General features: G+C 47.7%; 1 protein-coding gene across 3 annotated transcripts in view; it reads left to right on the top strand.

The window, feature by feature from the left end:
* Nucleotides 1-18,594, top strand: part of RELT (RELT TNF receptor) — a 77,037-nt gene that overhangs the window by 23,225 nt on the left and 35,218 nt on the right. The gene's annotated exons all lie outside the window — the stretch shown is intronic.

Here is an 18,594-nt window from a genome sequence, read left to right on the forward strand (position 1 = left end):
TCCCAAGGGAGCATACAGAACAAGAGGCCACCTTGTCCAACCCTCTGCCAGTGGCTGGCTGCTCCCTCAGTCCCATCTTCAAGGAAATCGGAGCTTTGGCTTGGTCCAAAAGTGTTGAAGGGAATGGGCAATAGGCGTCCCTCAGCTCCTCTGAGGCTACTCAACACACTCCCTGATGGGGACGCTAATTTTTTGTGCTCCTATTCTTCCTTAGTGTTGCCAACTCATGGTTTTCCTTAAAGCCCCCACTCCTGTAGTCATGGATATGTGACCATTCCCAACTTTGTTCTTAAAGACAAAGTACACTCTTTTTTTTTTTCCTCTTTTTTTTCCTTAGCCCTTGTAGCTGAGGAGACGGCTTCAAAATTTACCTCAGTGCGCACTAAAGACTCTCAGCAAATAAAAACAGATCTCTTATTACATAATCTCGTGGGGTTTTTTATGAGCCTGACTCATGATTTTTCAAATTTGAGGTTGGGTTCCATACCTTGTCTGGGCTGACCTCTGAGGTGGATGTCTAAATGCCTCCCCCTGCTTCTCTTCATAATACACCTAATTGTGTGGCTGGTAATTGAGTTTTGCCTTTGTCTTGCTAATAAACCAGAGCAAGACAAGAAATGGTTTTCCTGTCACACAAGAATTCCAGATATCAAACCCCTCTTGATTCATGATGAAAAATACATCTCAAACTTATGCAAATGGGCAAATAGAAGGCAAAGTTAATTTGGGTCAATCAAAATATTTCTTTGCCAACTGTTCTTGTTTAAACGTTTTAAAATAAAACCTTTAATTTTTTGAGTTCAAAATGACTTGTTGCAAATGTCAAAATTGGATATTCTGACAACTTTTTTTTTTTTTTTTTTTTTTTTTTTGGGGGGGGGAAATTCATCCAAACTTTTTTAACGGTTTGATTTCCCTACTAAAAGACACCTTCAGATCTAGCAAGACAACAGAAAATGTATCAGTTGTTTCGTCAGATGTGGCAAAAAATAATCTACTTCTCCGTATATTACACATCCCTCCCTATACCACCGAAAAAACAATTTGATTACTTGCTTATTCATAGTCCTGTGTGTGCCTAGTCATGTGGGTTACACCTACAGCTTCTTTGGAATAGCTGCTTCTATTGCTACCCAAAAATACCTGTTTCCAGCAGTGTGCTGAACAGTGGTTAATGTGCAAGATCTCAAATTTCAAATATTTCTAGGGTGAGACAATGATTTTTTTTTCCTGCTAGCAACTACCTGCAAGTGCAAGATATGTTGAGAAACATATCTGCTAAAATAATAGAATATGAAGTATGTTCACTGTACTGTTTGTTGCTGCTACATGATATGAAAATGACACAAGAAATGGGCCTGACTCCTGCTCCATCTGAGCCTAAGTTACCCTGTGAAGTCCATGTTTTAAATCAGACATGCTGGGGTGAGCAGTAACCATCAACCAGCAAGAAAGTTTTAACCTTGGGAGAGCAGTTTCCCCAGAGATAAGCAGGAACTGATCTGTTTTCTCTGAGGTGGGCCTGGAGTCTCATTTTGATTCTGTGCCCTGCTGCATCTCTCAGTCCAGCATCTCTGAGGCCCTTTTTATGAGACACATGCAGATATTTTTTTTCTTAATAGCAAAGCTGTATGTACTGATCACCACTTACACCCACACAAGCCAGGCCCCATGGCAGGGGCTGAATGCATAGTACAGTCAGTCTTTGTTCCTGTACAGTCAACCTTCGTTCTGTTGAATTTCAGACATTGTTTCTCTCCAATGGCAGTTTGCTGAGGCGAAAGGCACAGCGAATGCCTAGCAGGTGTTCCCCTGATGCATTCTGGGGAACTGTTTCCCTCTTTGTCTGACCATTGAAGCCATGTAACAGCTTCCCCCGCCAGGAAAGGGCACAGCAGCACTTTTAACCAGGACCCTGGGGATTGTTTGAGTCTTGCTTGTCAGGAGAGCACAACGTGGTCTCCTGGACTGCCGATGTTCTTCTGAAAACTGCAGTGCTCCAAACTGCAGCGCTCAAAGAAGCAGCCGCCTCGGGGCTTGGAGCTTGGTCTCAAACCTACTTCCAGATCCACAGTGTGACTGGCGGCGAGCAGCCTGAGGAGAGGTACGTGTGGTGTATGGGGGGTTTTTTGTTTAGGGTTTTTTTTTCAGCCCAATATATACGTATGTTCCACCAGCACTAACTTGCACGCCGAGTGGTGTCAGTTTCTCTCCCAGAACAGCCAGAATGCCTTGGAAGCTTATGCTATATAAGGGACTGACCCATGTGGACGGTGCTATGGAATGTAAGGAAAGAAAACAGCAGATAGGAATCACTCCTAACACCTGATCAAATAAATGTAAAAACAATAAAGGGTCCTGCAGCACTTCAGAGACTTTACAAAACATGTAGATGGAATCGTAAGCTTTCGTGGTCACAGCCCACTTCTTCAGACCCCTTGCTCCAGTCATCTGAAGAAGTGGGTTGTGCCCACGAAAGCTCATGATACCGTCTTACCATCTACATTTTCTGTTGGTCTTGCGGCACCTTAGACTATTAATCTCCCCCCTCCTCCCCTGCCCGCGAAGTTACAGACTAACATGGCTGCCCCTCTGAGACCTGATGGAATGTAACACATCATTATCCTGCCTGCGGCTTTTTGGGACCATTCCAGGTCAAGGGGAGAATTCTCAATGAGATTCGATAGGATGGTCCTGATCCTCTGAATTCTCCAGAGTGGGCCTAAACCCCCAACAAACCCCTTCTTTAAAATCTTGCCCCACATGGCAGCTGCTGTGTTCTCTGGGCTGCCTGCCACTCATGTCGCACCAACGCCTATAGCCACAGGAGAAGAGGCCAGTGGCTCCACCTTCACATGCTGGCTTTAAGCCAGCTGGTCAATGAAAGGGCTTTCAATGGCTATTCAAGGCCCACAGCCAGGGAAACAAAGGAGCCACTTGTAGGGCTGTTGGGAACAATGATGAGCTACTGGGAGGGAATCCTCCCAGTCTGACAGATTGCTTTCTCCAGTCATGGAGACCTCTTGTGCCTTTGTTCTGTGCTTTATGTAAACACGGGTCACCAACCCAGGGAGAATTCCTAGTCCCATTAAAGTCCAATTGCAAAATTCCCAGTGACTTCAGCAGGGCCAGGATTTCATCCAGAGCAGATGGAATGTGACCTGGGGTTGCATCCAATGTGGGTGCTGCTGATTTGTACAAAAACTCATTGCAACCCTGTTATGTTTTGTGTTCCTGGAGAGAGCATAATTTCCCTCACACCTTTCTCCCCCCTAAATGCAAATTTTTATCCTTTGGCTTTTACCCCTGGAAATCCTGCTGCATTTGAGCCATTTTCTACTCCAACCTCAAATGAGCAAAACTGTGGTTTGAGGTCTTGCGTCTTGCCCTGCACTTTCTCTGAAGGTAAGGCTGCCTTTTAATAGAACACAACTCACAGTTGTAGAAGCACAAGATGTCTCTACCTTCCCAAGCTTGTGGTCATACTAAGCTGCCTTCCTCTGCTGTGTTAGGTGCTATTTAGGGGGAAGCGCTGGAGGGTTTAATGGTAAAACTGATAGGGAGGGAACTCACAGGACTGCCTGCTACCCTCAGCAGCACATCACACGGCACTGGCTCCATGCCTTTAAGACTAGGCCGGGGACACAGACCAAATTTCTGAAATGTATGGGAGGGGAATTAGGTGCAAGTAGGGTTGCCAGATGGTTTCAACAAAAATACCGGACACACTTGACAGGACATCACAATCTACATTGCATCTTATTTGAGGAAAATATAAATGTCCGGTATCTTCTATTTTTTTTTCTCCATTTGTTTCCCGAACCAAAGCTCAAATACTGGACTGTCCAGTTCAAAACCAGACACCTGGCAACCCTAGGTACAAACTGGTGGGATTATGGCTTCTACCCTGGTGTTCTCAGCACCGTGGGGAAACAGCTTTTTTTAATCTAATTTTATTTTGATCCTTCTTTCTAGCTTTAGTTGTCTGACTCTAGACACCCAGACTTGAAAGATGCAGACAGCAGCCTAAACTCCATCATGGAACTGCTGTTGCTTTTGTCACAGCAGCTCCCAAAGGCCCCATAATAGGACCCCATGTACTGGGGCTATGTCTAGACTGCAGGCTTCTTACGGAAGCTGCTTTTCTGGAAGAGATCTTCCGAAAGTGTCCACACTGTGAAAGTTGCTTTTTCGAAAGATAGTGTCCTCACTGAATGGATGCTCTCTTGCATGTAAGCTGTGATTATTATGGACAGAGTAGCCACCAGGGCACCTGTGCTTTTTTCCCTCTTCTGAAAACTCCCTGTCCCCATCCACACACACCTTTTTCCAAAAGAGCTCTTTCGGAAAAAGGCTTCTTCCTCATAGAAGGAGGATTAGCAATGCTGGAAAAATCCCTGTTCTTTTGATTTTCTTTCGAAAACGCGATTGAAGTTTTTGTTTGTGTTTATTTTTAAACTGCTGTTTTTTCCGAAAGCTCTGTAGTGTAGACATACCCACTCCAATGGGTGTTGGACGAACACAAGTTCCACATGCCCCTGCCTCAGAGGGCCATGCTATAGGTGGGTATTTTGGGGGGAGGGAAGAAGGTATGAGTGACAATAAGGCTGCACATAGGAGGTAAGTGTACAACTTGGAAATTTCATATTTATTCTAAACTTTAACGCCAGAAGGGACCATCACAGTCATCTTGTCTGACATCTCTCACCTCGCAGGCCACAGAACCTTCTCCACCCACTCCTCTGATCATTGACGCTACTTCAAACCAACAAGCAACCCCGCCCCCCCATGCTTCAGTTTAAGGCAAAACATCCTCAGGGTCTTTGCCAGTCTGTGGTGTTGGGGAAAGAATTACCCCTTAGATCAGTTGACTTCGAGCATGTGGGCAAGACCCACCGGTCAAATACATGGGAAATACCACCTTGTAGTTGCTCAGGATCACACTTAATCAGTTAACTGGTTAAACATTTAACCCATTAACTGATTAATTAGGATTTTACATCCTTACTCTGTACCTGTTCCAGTTCGAATTCATCTTTCTGAAACATGGGAGACTGGGATTGCATGCAGCATTCCAGATGAGGTCACATCAGTGCTTGACATAATTTCTTAATTATTTAATAGAAGACAAGTGAATGAGGCTGAGTCATTCTGTAAAGGAAGTTATCTAGTCACTGGAGTAGGAAGGAGGACACCCAGCTCACTATGAATTCTGAGGAGGAAGTTTGAGTAATCAAAAAGGGGGGAAACTTAAAACTCCCTTTCACAAATCAGGAGTTCCCAGATGTCACTGATCTTCGGAGTCACTTACAGTCTGTAGTTCAGCAAGTAAATTCACATGGGAGGATGTTTTAACTCTTTGTATAAATTGGTGGGCGTATCTTTCCCACCAGCTCCCTTGAAGTAATGAGGATGTGTGCAGATTTCTACTTGGATTAGCCAAGGTGTTAAACATCTTGGGCTATTTCCTTCTTCCTGATACTAAACAAAGTGATATGAGGTGGAAATCTGGATTCTGTGCCACTGAGCTGTTGGATGACTTTGGGCACCTCTGTGCTTCTGCTTTCCCTGTTGTCCATTTAGTATGAAAAAAGCAAGACAGACACTTGGGAGCAATGGTTGTCTCCTGTGAGGTGTGCAATCTACATGGGAGAGTCTCTCTGTCTCTCACAGGGCTACTCAACACGTGGCCCATGAGCCACATGCAGCCCGTGGCCTGTTGGTTTGTGGCCCGTGGTACAGTTTGGGTTTACATGCACAACGCATGGCCCGTGGGTGGAGTCCTTTAAACATGGCCTCCGCTGGGAACACACTCTACAATGGTGAGGCATCTCCCAGGCAGGGTGCATATTGACAGATGCAGGCAGTTGGGCTGGCTGGAACAGACGTGTGCAGGGAGGAGATGCCAGGAGTGCCAGAGCATTGTGTGAAAAGCTGTTTGCATATATATTTGCATGTACATGCAACCACACTTAAGTTGCGACTCTCAGCATGTGCTGTGAGTATCATCGTGGCCCCCAGAGCTTCCAAAGTTGAGTAGCCCTGCTCTAGAGTCTATGGTAACAAAGAATGAAATCTCCTACAAAAGAGAACTGCTGTCTCCGCTAATAACTACCATTTTTAATCCTCAAAGTAAGCCTCCTGACCCTAACAAGTCAATTGAGGTCATGCAATGAGCTGATGGCAGAGTTAGAACCCAGGAGTCCTGACCCTCCAGTATCCTCCTTTTAAACACAAGGGCTGTGTCAAGTTTTGCGGAAAAACTTGCCAGCTGTCTACACTGGCCGCTTGAATTTCCTCAAGAACACTGACTTCCTACTGTAAGAAATCAGTGCTTCTTGCGGAAATACTATGCTGCTCCCATTCGGGCAAAAGTCCTTTTGTGCAAAGCTTTTGCGCAAAAGGGCCAGCGTAGACAGCCCAGATTTGTTTTGCGCAAAAAAGCCCCATCGTGTAAATGGCAATCGGGGCTTTTTTGCGCAAAAGTACGTCTGAAGTTCCTTTTTCCTTAACAAGGCTACTGTGGTGGTCTAAGAATGTACTGATCGATCTCTCTCCAGTAATTATGTTTCACTGATTTTGAATTTGGAAGATGGCCAGAAAACCTAACTATGTTGGGAATCATTAAGAAAGGGATAGAGAATATCTTATTGCCTCTGTATAAATCCATGGTATGCCCACATATTGAATATTGCATGCAGATGTGGTTGCCTCATTTCAAACAAAAAATCTTGGCATTGGGAAATTCAGAAAATGTCAGAATTATTTTAGGGGTATGGAATGGCTGCTATATGAAGAAAGATTAACAAGACTGGGACTCTTCAGCTTGGATTAAAAAAAGATGACTAAGGGGGGCTATGATAGAGGTCTATAAAATCATGATTGGTCTGGAGACAGTGAATAGAAAATTATTTACTTCTTCTCATACCACAAGAACTAAGGGTCATCACATGAAATTACTGGGCCGCAGGTTTAATACAAAAGGAAGCACTTCATACAACGCAGTCAATCTGTGGAACTCCTTGCCAGAGAGTGTTGTGAAGGCCAAGACTATAATGGGGTTCAAAACAGAACTAGGCAAATTCACGGGAGAGAGCCATTGATGGACCTGCTAGCCATGGTGTCCCTCGCCTCTGTCAGAAGCTGGGAATGGGTGATGGGATGGATCATTTGATGGGATGGATCGTTCGATGATTACCTTTTCTGCTCACTCCTTCTGAGGCACCTGGCATTGGCCACTATCAGAGAACAGGATACTGGGCTAGATGAGTCTTTGGTTCTTATGCTCACTCAAGTATTTTGGACACTAAAACCGATACCGCTGATAAATCCCCCTCCTTTTAGGTCCTTTTGGAGAAGCTGTTCAGCACTATGGGATTCTGGGCATCATGACTGCCACATCTCACTCCAGAGGTGGCTGTATTTCAGTGGTGGATTGATTTCCCTAACTTCAGTGCGAGTACAAAGCAACATGACACCTAAGAGGAATTGTTCTCACTCTGGCAGACTGAATTTGCCAAAGTGTAAAGTGCCTTGGGAAACTATTGACTGAAAGTGAATTATGAATCTAAAGTAGCACCATTATTCCATAATGCTGTTTGGTTTTTTTTAAACCAGGTTTCTGCTGTGATACTGAGAATTGCTGTTTCAGTCAGGCTTTAGTGATGTACTGTTAATTACATTTAATTAGAGCCATGGGAATGAGATGAGTATGACACACGACTGCCTCACAAAGGAAACTTGATTGCTCCAAAGAAGATGAGGGGAATGGATAAAGTTTCCAAACAAGTACTGGATTAATTAAGAACTTTGGACAGATTTATCCTTAAAAGGGAAGTGGTTTCTGCAGATCTGTGACTTTCAGTCTGTGGCCCTCGGACCCTGCCGGTCCACAGACCATGTCTAAGATTTCCAAAGGAGCCTACTCCTCCGTTTGAAGATGTTTAGGGGTCTGAAAATGAAAGATTTAAACCCACTGCTATAGATCTAGTAACTAAATGTGCTGAACCTTTTCATGGAAGCCTTAATGTTGACAGCTGCTCGCTTCAGGGCTTTGCTATGTGAGAGAGTTGCATAGGCTTTACTGCACGAGTGAACGGGTGCAGAAGACTGTGCATGCTCTAAATTTGGTCTAAATCTGGGTTTATTGAGTTCAGTTTGTCTGCTAGGAAGAGTCTTGGGCAAGCTGGAGAGCCCTGCACGGATACAAAATTGAGCCATTGATATTTGTGTTCACATCCGCAGATATCCCTGGATTTGCAGGGCTCTAGCGATCTATGCTCTCATAGGGTTTTGCACTGCTGGAATTAAACTGGTGCAAATGATTGCCTGCTGGTTCCTAGCAGCTTTCATCAGAGCATTGCCCAGTACCCTGCAAGCACTACTCCTCACAACATGGCTATGATGAGTCAGGGAAGCATCACTATCCCCATTTTACAGGTGCGGAAACTGAGGCACAAGGCCCTGAGCTGGCCGATCCAAGACTGCACATCAGGGTCAGTGGTAGAACCCAGGAGTCTTGACTCCATCTGCAGTGAGAATTTCCTTGTCTTCCTTAAATCCTCTCCAAAAGTCCCATGCTTTTCTGCCCTTCTGCAGAAGGAGCTGGGCTGAGGTTGCAACTAATCTTTCCTTTTGAGCTGGGACTGCCCATACCTGCCACTTCTTTCCTGAGAGAGGTTCTGTTGAAAGAGGTTCTTGCCATATGGAGGCCTAATTATAGACACTCCATGACCTCATGAGCAGCTAACTTTAGCCAAGGCTTCCTTGAGGGAGCCACAGGGCCAAAAATAGATATGGGGTGAGTGGGGGGAGTTTAGAGCGCTTTTTTTTCCCCCTTCAGTGAGGCTAGACTCTCTGGTGTGTGACCCCCCCAGCAGGAGCAAGACCTGAACCAACATTGCTAGGGGGAGAGTGGAAGTGGGTGTTTGAGTGTTTTTACTGCTATCCTCCTATAAAATGCAAGGATTGGCTCTCCAGTAGATGGGGGGCAAGGGAGCCTGCTGGCTTGCACGCAGCCAGCCTTGAAAGTGGCTGTCTGTAGGACAGCACAGAGGGCACCACAGAGTGAGCCAGGGCTGTCCTAGCCACAGGGTGTTGCTTCTATTGGCGCGCGTCTCTCTGGGACAGCGTTCAAAGGGGCAGCAGGACAGGCTGAGTGGAAACTGCTGTGCCTGTGAAAGGTGAGAACACACAACTTCCCTAAACAAGCAGCAATCTGACCCTGGAGGCTGCATTGCCTGGGGGTTTGAGCCAGGAATAGAACCCAGGAATCCTGCCCTGCCCTAGATTGCTGAAGTCACCAAATGACTCTTAAACCCTGCTTGGCACTTTCAAAGGTTGTGTTCCACTCAAGGTGCTAACTAACCCTGTCTCCAATGGGCATTTAAACAATGTTTAAAATCCTGCTTGCTAACAGGAGTTAAAGGGAAAACTGCCTTTCCTTGGGCTCTACCTTCCCTATCACAAAGTCTCTATCTTATAAGAGCACATTCTAATTGTCTGCACTAGGATTTCACAGTGAGCTAAGTGGCAAGAGCTTTTACCACCATGCAATGAGGTGAGGACAGCGGCATCCCCTTCTGCTGTGGTTGCCTCACCTACCTCCATCACCGTTAAGGACTACCGGCGCTTTGTCACCACTAGGGTTACATCTGCAGTAAGGATGTAAAAGACTAGTCGACTATCCGATAAACATTTTCTTATCGGAGAGAGGCAGCAAAGCGGGGGAAGGGGGTACTTCAGAGTGGCAGTGCTACACAGTGGTGCTGCCCCCTTTGAAAGGTGCAGAGGTGGCATTTTAAAGGATCAGCCTGCCATACAGCTGATCTCAAACAGCTGATCAATGTGTCAATAGTAGCTTTGTCTACACTGGGGGTGTCGTGCTCAGGGTGTGAGTCCCTGCCCCCATACTGAGGCTGTCAGCCTCACTTAAGTGTAGACCATGGGTAAGGCCTGGGGATACTGACAGCCTGCGCAGGCCCCTGGGTGGGGTGGGGGGGAACTCTGCCCCAAAATGGGTGGGCCCTTGGGCAGAAGGGGCAGGGCAGCCAGTCTTCCATGCCTCCTAGAACATGGTGTCCCCGTTTTTCCCCTCCCCACCCCAGTCCTCAGAGCCATCTGAAGTGTGCAGCGCAAGTGCATTACTCTAGGTGGCAGCAAGCCCCGGCACCTTTGATTTGCCATACATTGGGGCAACTGCTCTCCCCTCCCTTCCCCTGCCGTGTCTGCAGCCTGGGTAAGACTGAGAGAAAACTCACCTGCTCTAGTGAGTTATGCAAACTGTTTGGGGGCAGTGAAGATGAAGCCATGTGTGTTCAGGCCAGGCCACTAGCTCTCTGCCCTTTGGGACAATAAAGTTAAGATGGGTGTGCCTCAGTTTCTCCAAGGGCTGATGCATTTCTTTCAGGAGTGTTTGTGGTGCTTTAATCCTTGGGGGGGAGGGAGGGTGAAAGGTGCTGCAGGTGTGAAGGGTGTTAATGCTACACACAAGTCACTTTTGGTAATAAATCCAGCTGGCTGGGAACAGGCTGGTCTGGGCTCATTAGCAGTAAGACCTGTGCTCAGCTGCAGCCTATGGACAGTTCAGACTTTCCTAGGGGACAGACTGAAAGTGCTGTGCCTGGGATTGCATTCCCTTCAGTGCTATACATCACATTCCACGGCCCCATAGGGAAATGACTGAGGCAGTGCCATGCACATACATCTCCCCCCAGCCTGTTGCAGCTGCTGAGTAGTACAGAATTAGCATCTGGGGAACTAGGATCCTCTAATAAAAGGCCATGGACCAGTGGCTCCTGTTTAGTCAGCAGATCGGCTTCCTGCTTCAGTGTCAGATTTGCTGAGCTCAGGGATAAAAATGAGTTTCTGCCATTCATTAGTCTTGCCAAGCCAACAGAATGGGGCCGCTGGAGGCTGTTCTCACCCATACATCCTCAGTGGAGACAGGTGGTTCCAATTAGGGCTTCCAATTATGGGTTAAAACCCCCCCAAAACTTTCTTTGCATCGTGGCCACATTAGGGTACACTTGGGTCACATTTTCAGGTGTGTGTGTGTGGGGGGGGGGGAGGTTAATAATAAAGAGATTGAAATTTAAATACCCAACTCCAGGATCTGGGACTTACAGATCAGCACCAAATATTGTGAGACGCACCATAAAATCATGAGAGTTGGCACCACCGCTCCACAGGGCGTGAAGGGAATAGTCTGAATGCAATAGGACTGTTCTACTTCTGTAGAGGCAATGGCTTTCGCCTCCCACTCTTACAGTGGCACAGCTGTACTGCTGGGTTCTGGTGTACATAAAGCAAGCTTCCTGAGGGCTGGTTGTCCCTAACCCTACCCCTTCTACCTGAGGCCCTGTGGAGCTGGGTCCCCCGCACACTTTGCCCAGGAACCTGTGGAAGCCGTTGGGGGCCCACTGGTTGGCCTAGATGACTCTTTCAGCCCTAACATGCTACAATGAACCTGCCAGGCAGAGTTTCTGGAGCCAGTAGCAGATGCTGAGCTTTTAAGCAAGAAGTCAGAGTCCAAGTGACTCTAACCGTCTGGGAAAGTGCGACTGCTGCCCTGACGCTGAGCAGAGAGGCAGTGCGATTGCTTTCCCAGCATGGGTTTGTAGAAGATGTATGGGAAACGACTTAGGCATTTCCTCCAGGCTCTGGAAGCATGTGTGCGATCTCACCCCCAGCCACTCACATAGCTTCAGCAGAACCCAGCTCATAGCTCCCAAGTTGAGTCTGTGCTGCTAGCAGGAGGGGGGGGGGGGCGCTTTGTGGGGGGAGTTAGAGATGAGTTCAGTGGCCTGTGTTAGAGAGGAAGTCAGCCAGATGATCACAACGATCCTTTCAGGCCCCCGGGAGTCGATGGATCTGCTTGCAAGCTGGGAGCCTTTTGAGCTGGAGTCCAAAGAGATGTGAACTTTAGTTTCCTCTCCAAGTAAAACTGCTTTAAACCTTTTCTTTTTTTTTTCTAGTGGGGGCAGGTGCTGAATGGCACAGGTGGGTTGGGTACCTTGCCGTTGGCAATGGCTGGTAATAGTTCTTTGCAGGAATGGACTCATTCCTTTGCCGGTGCTCCCCAGGTGCTTCTTATACACACATGTATGACTCCTGCTATGAACCCGGATAACCCACTTAAAGCCAAATTCTGCCTTCAGCCAAATGCGTGCACTTTAGCGGATGTTACATGGGTGTGAACCTTTGGATCATTGATTATTCAGCTTTAAATGACTGTTTGGCTCTTGCGTTCCTTGTCTGCCATTGGAGTGTAAACCAAGCTATTCAGAAGCCAAATTCCACAATCTCGTGGGGTATCCGTCCTCCTCTTAAAGATTCTGTGGGGGATGGTGCTGTAGCAATATAGAGGAAGGATTTTTTTGAGGTGGCCATTTTTTTAAAAAAAAATTTTTTTAATAAAACAATTTCTTGTTGATGGAGAAATAACCTTGTAGCCAAAATAAAAACTTATTACAAACATTTTCTTTTTGGAATGATTTTTTTCTTCAGTTTTTCATCATGGGAGGAAACTATTTTTCCTGCTTACAGTGAAAATTCACTTTCATATTTGTTTTTCAGTTTTAATGGAAAAACCTCTTTTTTTCGTAGATCGTTCTTAAACTGACATGTCCAACTCCTGGCTTCGATTTTTAGTTAAATAACCAAAGAGTTCTGTGGCCAGTTAGGAAAAATTTTATTCCCTCACCCCCCCATGAATAGGACCTGACTGTGTACAGTTCTGGGTCTAGAACCAAGAGCCAAGGACCTGCAAGGAGAAATGCTATTTTCTAGATTTACATTTCCATCAATAAAAACAGCTCTTTTGTGCTTAACTGTGGAGTTCAGATGCATGGAGCATTTTGAGGTGCTCTCACTAAACTTTACTCAGCAGTAGATTGAGGTGAATCTGATGGAAACTTATTTGTGGGTTTTCTTCCAGTCAAAAACCCTTTTCTCTTTCTTTTGGGTCATTTCACACCCCTCTGCTTTACAGATATGTCTACATTGGCAATTGAACAACACAACCTTTGCTGTTCAGAGGTGCTTAACCCTTCTTACCCTCTCCTCCCCCCCACCTGAAAGAGAGTGACATTTGCCGTGGCAAAACTTCTATGAACAGCTTGTTGCCGACAACATGAATGCTGTGCATTGGGGGTGGAAGAATTTTGTCGGCACAAGGGCTGACAAGTAGTGGCTGTGCTGCCTGACTTTTAGTAACACATCTGTGTGCCTAGGTGTTCCAGAGCCTGGGACTCTGCAACTGCTCTCAGGCCATGTTTTCACCAGGGTGAGAAGCCTGTGTAAACTGCCCCTGGGCAGGTTTGAAGCTGGGACCTTTGGAGCTTAGTGTAGGAACCTCTACAACTTGAGTTATAAAGCTGGCTAGCTTTCAACTTAGGCTGTAGAGCGCCCGTGCTCTTGTCTCTCGCTGTAAGTGGTTTAAGTGCTACTACATGGGACAGTGAACTACACTAGGTGAGTGGGTTACACCTGCATGGCGGGTGAAGGCCCAGTTGGGGAAGCAGCTGAAGTCCTGCCTGTTCCACCCAAAGCCACACTCCTTCCCCAAGACCTTGCCCCTTCACAAGCTTTCCCTCTATCCCCTAACCAAGCCCCACCCAATCCCAGCTGAGGCCCAGGGCTGCCACCTGGTATGGCCCCAGCCTCTCCCAGGAGCCGGACTGCCACACAGCGTGGCCCAGCTTCTCCTGGGCGGCTGGGCTGCGTAGGCAATTTTGGGGAAGCAATGCCTTCCCTTGCCTACATTACTCGCCACCCATATGGAGAAGTCTGCTCAACTTTGGTGCTTCCGGAATCTGACCTTGCCGCATACGGCACCCCCTGTTCACCCAGAGGGCCATGCACCACCTCTGCAGTCAGCGGGAGACTCAGCCAGCTTAAAACATAAGGGTTTGTTAGCTGACAGTGACACAGCATAAGGCAGATCTCGTTAGCACAGGCACCAGGAACTTCCAGCAAAGTTCAGCAGGAAGGAGGAGGCATCCAAAGCTCAGGGCTCTTGCCCTCTTCTCCAAGTCTGCACGGCCACTTGATTGCACTGCAGCTTTCTGGTTCGGGGGCATGAACACATTACATACATGCTCCCACCCTGAGCGCAGCAAGTAAAGCGCCAGTGTGAACGGGCTCCCCGTGCTGTTAGCTACAGTAAACTTCTGATAATCTGGCACCTTTAGGACCCAGGGGGTGCCAGATTATCAAATATGCTGGACTATCAGAAGGGGGGCTATGAGGGGTCGGGGTGGGGTGGGGAGGGATGCCACCCCAGACCCTCATAGCCCCCCCTTCTGATAGTCCAGCTGTGCCCCAGGTGTCCCAATTCAGCTGCTGCTGGTCAGTTTCAGCAGCGGCTGAATCGGGGACGCCTGCGGCAGAGCAGCTGGGGTGCTGCCGGGTTGGTCCTGTAGCACCGCTCCTCGGCGCTGCAGGACCAACCCAGCAGCACCCCGGCTGCTCTGTCCCAGGCGTCCCCGATTCAGCTGCTGGTCAGTTTCAGCAGCGACTGAATCGGGGAAGCCGGGCGCAGAGCAGCTCCAATTGTCCAGCAGCCAGAGCACTTCCGGGTTCCCGATGGTGCCGGACCATCAGGAGTGCCAGAGCATTGGATGCCGGACCAATGGAGTTTTATTGTACTTCCCTCGTCGGGGAGGTGGGCTGCACAGCGCCCGTGCTGTGGCCACACTTTCACTAGGGAGCACTGCCGCAGCTGCGCTCTGATGTTAGAAGTGTAGACAAAGCCTGATTGGCTTCCACCTCAGTTAGACCTCTTGCCCCGCCCCCGCCCCGTGTCTCTTTCCCAGCCAAACCTCACCTGATCTGCACCTCTGGCCGATACTTGCAGAGGAAGGGACCTGGTCACCATGGCGACCAGGCAGCCTGCACTCTCCCAGCCCACTGTGCCCTACTTCTCCATGGCAGCAGGAAGTGGAGCACAGTGGACTAGGAGAGGGTGGTGCAGTGGGGTGGAGCTAAGCAGGCTGCTGGGTTGCTCCGGCTTCTATCACTGTAATGCATGGCCAAGGGGGAGGAGCAATCCCAGCCACCCTGGGGCCTGTCCGTACTAGGGATGTAATAGTGTAGTTGATTAACCTATAAGAGTACATGCATTTTCCCCCCTCCCAATCCTTGCCAGTAATTTTTTTAGCAGGCTGGCCAGCAGCCCAGCTCAGTCCTGGCTTGCGATAGGTCCAGGCGGAAGCAGCACAGGGCAACAGGCAGCCAGTTGGCAAGGGGAGTTAGTTTTTAGAGTGGCTCCCCTCATGGACCAGCTCACACCTGGCACCCCGAACTGCTGCCTCTGATACAGAGGCAGCAGCGCAGAATGGCAGAAGGCTCCTTGGAAGTGAGGGAGGAGCGCACTGGCTCTTGGCCTTGCCCCCAGGGACTATAGAATAGTCGACTAACCAATAAGAATTCATGAGGTAACTCGACTATTCAATTAACCGATATTTAACATCCCTAGTCCATACCATGGCTGAGGCAGCTACTGTGGGATTTCCCCAAAGCACAAGACCTAAGTGGCTCCCCATAACTGTCCTATGGACAGGACATCCCCGCACTTGAGTGCACTACTGTTTAGGAGGCAGAGAGTCAGCTTTCTGTGTCATGAGATTTGCCAGGACCTCATGCTTTTCAATCTCAGGAAAAAATGTTTCAAGAAATGCTCCAGGCTTCATGTAAAGCTGCAAAAACAGGACACTTTAAATCTAGGTCTGACACCTACCTAGACCTCATGATTCTAGGGAAAGGTAGGAAGGAAAACAGCACAATAAAGATAATGGCTGTCAAGAAGGCAGACGAGCAAACTCAGCAAGGTGGTAGGTAAGATCCTATGGGAAGCAAGTGTAAGGGGAAAACAGTTCAAGCTAGCTGGCAGGTTTTTTTAAAGAGACTTTATTAAGGGCATGAGAGCAAACTAGCTCACTGCAAAGGAAAGATAGGAAGTGTGGTGAGAGACCAGGAGATCTTCAATTATCTGAACCTCAAAAAAAATATATATATATAATTTTAGGATGTATTAGCAGGAGCACAAGAAGTAATTGTAAGCAAGACACAAGAAGTAATTCTTCCGCTGTGCTCTGCGCTGTTTAGGCCTCAACTGCAGTTTTGTGTCCAGTTCTGAGCACCACATTTCAGGAAAGATGTGGACAAACTGGAGACTATTCATAGAAAAGCAACAAAAATGATTAAAGTTCTAAAAAACATGATATATGAGGGAAGGTTGGGGAAAAAATAGGTTTGTTATGGCCCTCTCAGTCTTCCCTTCCAGATTAAACAGTTTTCAAGTACCTAACAGAGTGTTACAAGGAAGAGGGAGAAAAATTATTCTCCTTGGCCAGTGAGGTTAGCACAAGAAGCAATGGATTTAAATTGAAGCAAAGGAGGTTTAGGTTGGACATTAGGAAAAATTTCCCATAAGCCCTGGAATAAATTGCCTATGGAGGATGTGGAATCTCCATCATTGGAGATTTCTAAAAGCAGGTTAGACAAACACCTGTCAAGGACGGTCTAGACAATGTTTGGTCCTGCCATGAGTGCAGAGGACTGGACTAGGTGACCTCTCAAGGTGCCTTTCAGTCCTATGTTTCTGTGAAACTAGATCAAATCCCTCCTTGGGGGTGTAATCCTATTGGAGCCAGAGAGACACCCAGGATGGATTTGGCCTGTGTTTGCAGTTCTCCTGATTGCACATGCCACAGCTAGGCACTGCAATGCAACTGAGGATTCTCTTTATATCCTGAGTCTTGAAGATGGTCAGATCCCTGTAACCGGTGTAGTAGGCAGTGAGCAAGTCTCTTCCACAAGGACTTTGTCATATTCCTGCCTTTCCTCTAGCCCAGGGGTGGGCAAAAGTCTCTCGATGGGCCAGATGCAGCCCTCCTAGGGCTTTGAGCCAGCCCACGAGGCAGTTCCAGGCCCCGCTCCCTAGCCAGAGATGCACGAGCCCTTTTTTAACGGCTTCTATTTACAGAGCTTGTGTCTTCCCCGTGGCAGAGGCTAGAGACTCAAAAACCAGCCTGCCTGCAAATTCAGAAAGGGATTGAGGAGTGAAAGCCTGATGGGCAGTTTCTGGGAACAATAGCACATGCTGAGCGAATGCTCTAAAGCCACGCGCCTCTAACGGACCAAGAAAGTGCAGTTAGGGCCTTGAGATGGGACTGATATACATTACAATCACTTTTCTGGGGTGCGGTTTATAGGGGAAATAAAGGAAATGGCTTGACTTGGGTGTCTTTACAATGCATTGGCTACCAGAGAGGTCTCACCCTTCCAGTCGCAAAGTGTCAGCTGTGCGCAGTGTTCGGAAGCAAACCTCATCGAGATACATGAACATCTCGGGGTGAAATCTTGGCCCGATTGAAGTCAATGGCAAAACTCCCATTTATTTGAATGTGGCCAGAAGTTCACCCTATAGTCGTAGCCTGTGCTGTCCCCTGCACTGTCCAATAATGTGATCTGGATTTTGTCCCCAGCTTGCAACCCTTTTGGTCCTGGCTCTAAGCCTAAAATCCCTGTGGCACTCCAAAGAGCTCCATACAGAAGCCGGCAGTCCCAGGATGCTCGGCGAACAATGAAATAATGCCTTGTAATGTAAAGTGTGATGGATGGATTCCCCAGCAACTGAATCTATCATATTAAATGAGTGCAGGTCTCTAGGCATTTAATTGCAGGCACCGTAGACACAATTAACGTCCAATGCATCATTCTTTAAAGCCATTCTCAGACCAGGCTCGCTTTAAGTGCATCAAGCTCCCTACGTGTCAATCAGAGTGGAAGTCCTTGCTGCTGGCTTTGGAGACTAGAAGCAACTGTTAGTATGTGGCTTTCTAAAGCTGCAGGGAGACTCTGTAGGGGAGATTTCTAGACTGCCTAGGAAAACCAGGCATGTCAAGCAAAACAGCTTTTTCCCTTGTCATGTCTCTCTCTTTCCCTGTCAGGGAAACTTTGAAGGGGGAAGTTTTCTGTTACACAAGAGCTGATTGGAATGGGGGACTGTAGTGACCCAGGCACGTTTTAAACATAGGACCCTTTTTTGTAAATCTGGTGCTGCTGATGGAAGTGGGCACAGATCCATTGAGGTGGGTCGTTCTGCCTACTGGTGCCTTTCCCACTTAGGCTGCATCTGCTATATATCACTGTCAGGCTCTGCTGTGTGGCACAGACTCAGAGGCAAGGGGACATGCACAGTCAGAAGAAGACTGTATGGTGGTGGAGGGTGAATTTCCTTTAACTGATTCCCAGCTTTCTAGGATTGCTTATCAGCTCCCTGTAATAGGGATGTAAAAGTGCAGTCGATTAACCTACAAGCAAAAGCTTATAGGTTAATGCTATAGACTACACGCTATAGGCCTCCCAGCCCCACACTTGCCAGTAAATTTTTTAGCAGGCTGGCCAGCAGCCCAGCTTAGTCCTGGCTCGCAATGGGTCTGGGACCTACCCCCCTGCGGCTCTGCATTTAAAGTATATTAGGGTGGGCAGGCAGCCCTGCTTAGTTCTGGCTTGCACCGGGTCCGGAAGCTCAGACCGCCCCTAGACAGGGGCTGCTGCCACCCTGCACTGCTGCCTCTTGATCAGAGG

This window comes from Pelodiscus sinensis, chromosome 1 (genome assembly GCF_049634645.1).
Source record: "Pelodiscus sinensis isolate JC-2024 chromosome 1, ASM4963464v1, whole genome shotgun sequence".
NCBI lineage: Eukaryota > Metazoa > Chordata > Testudines > Trionychidae > Pelodiscus > Pelodiscus sinensis.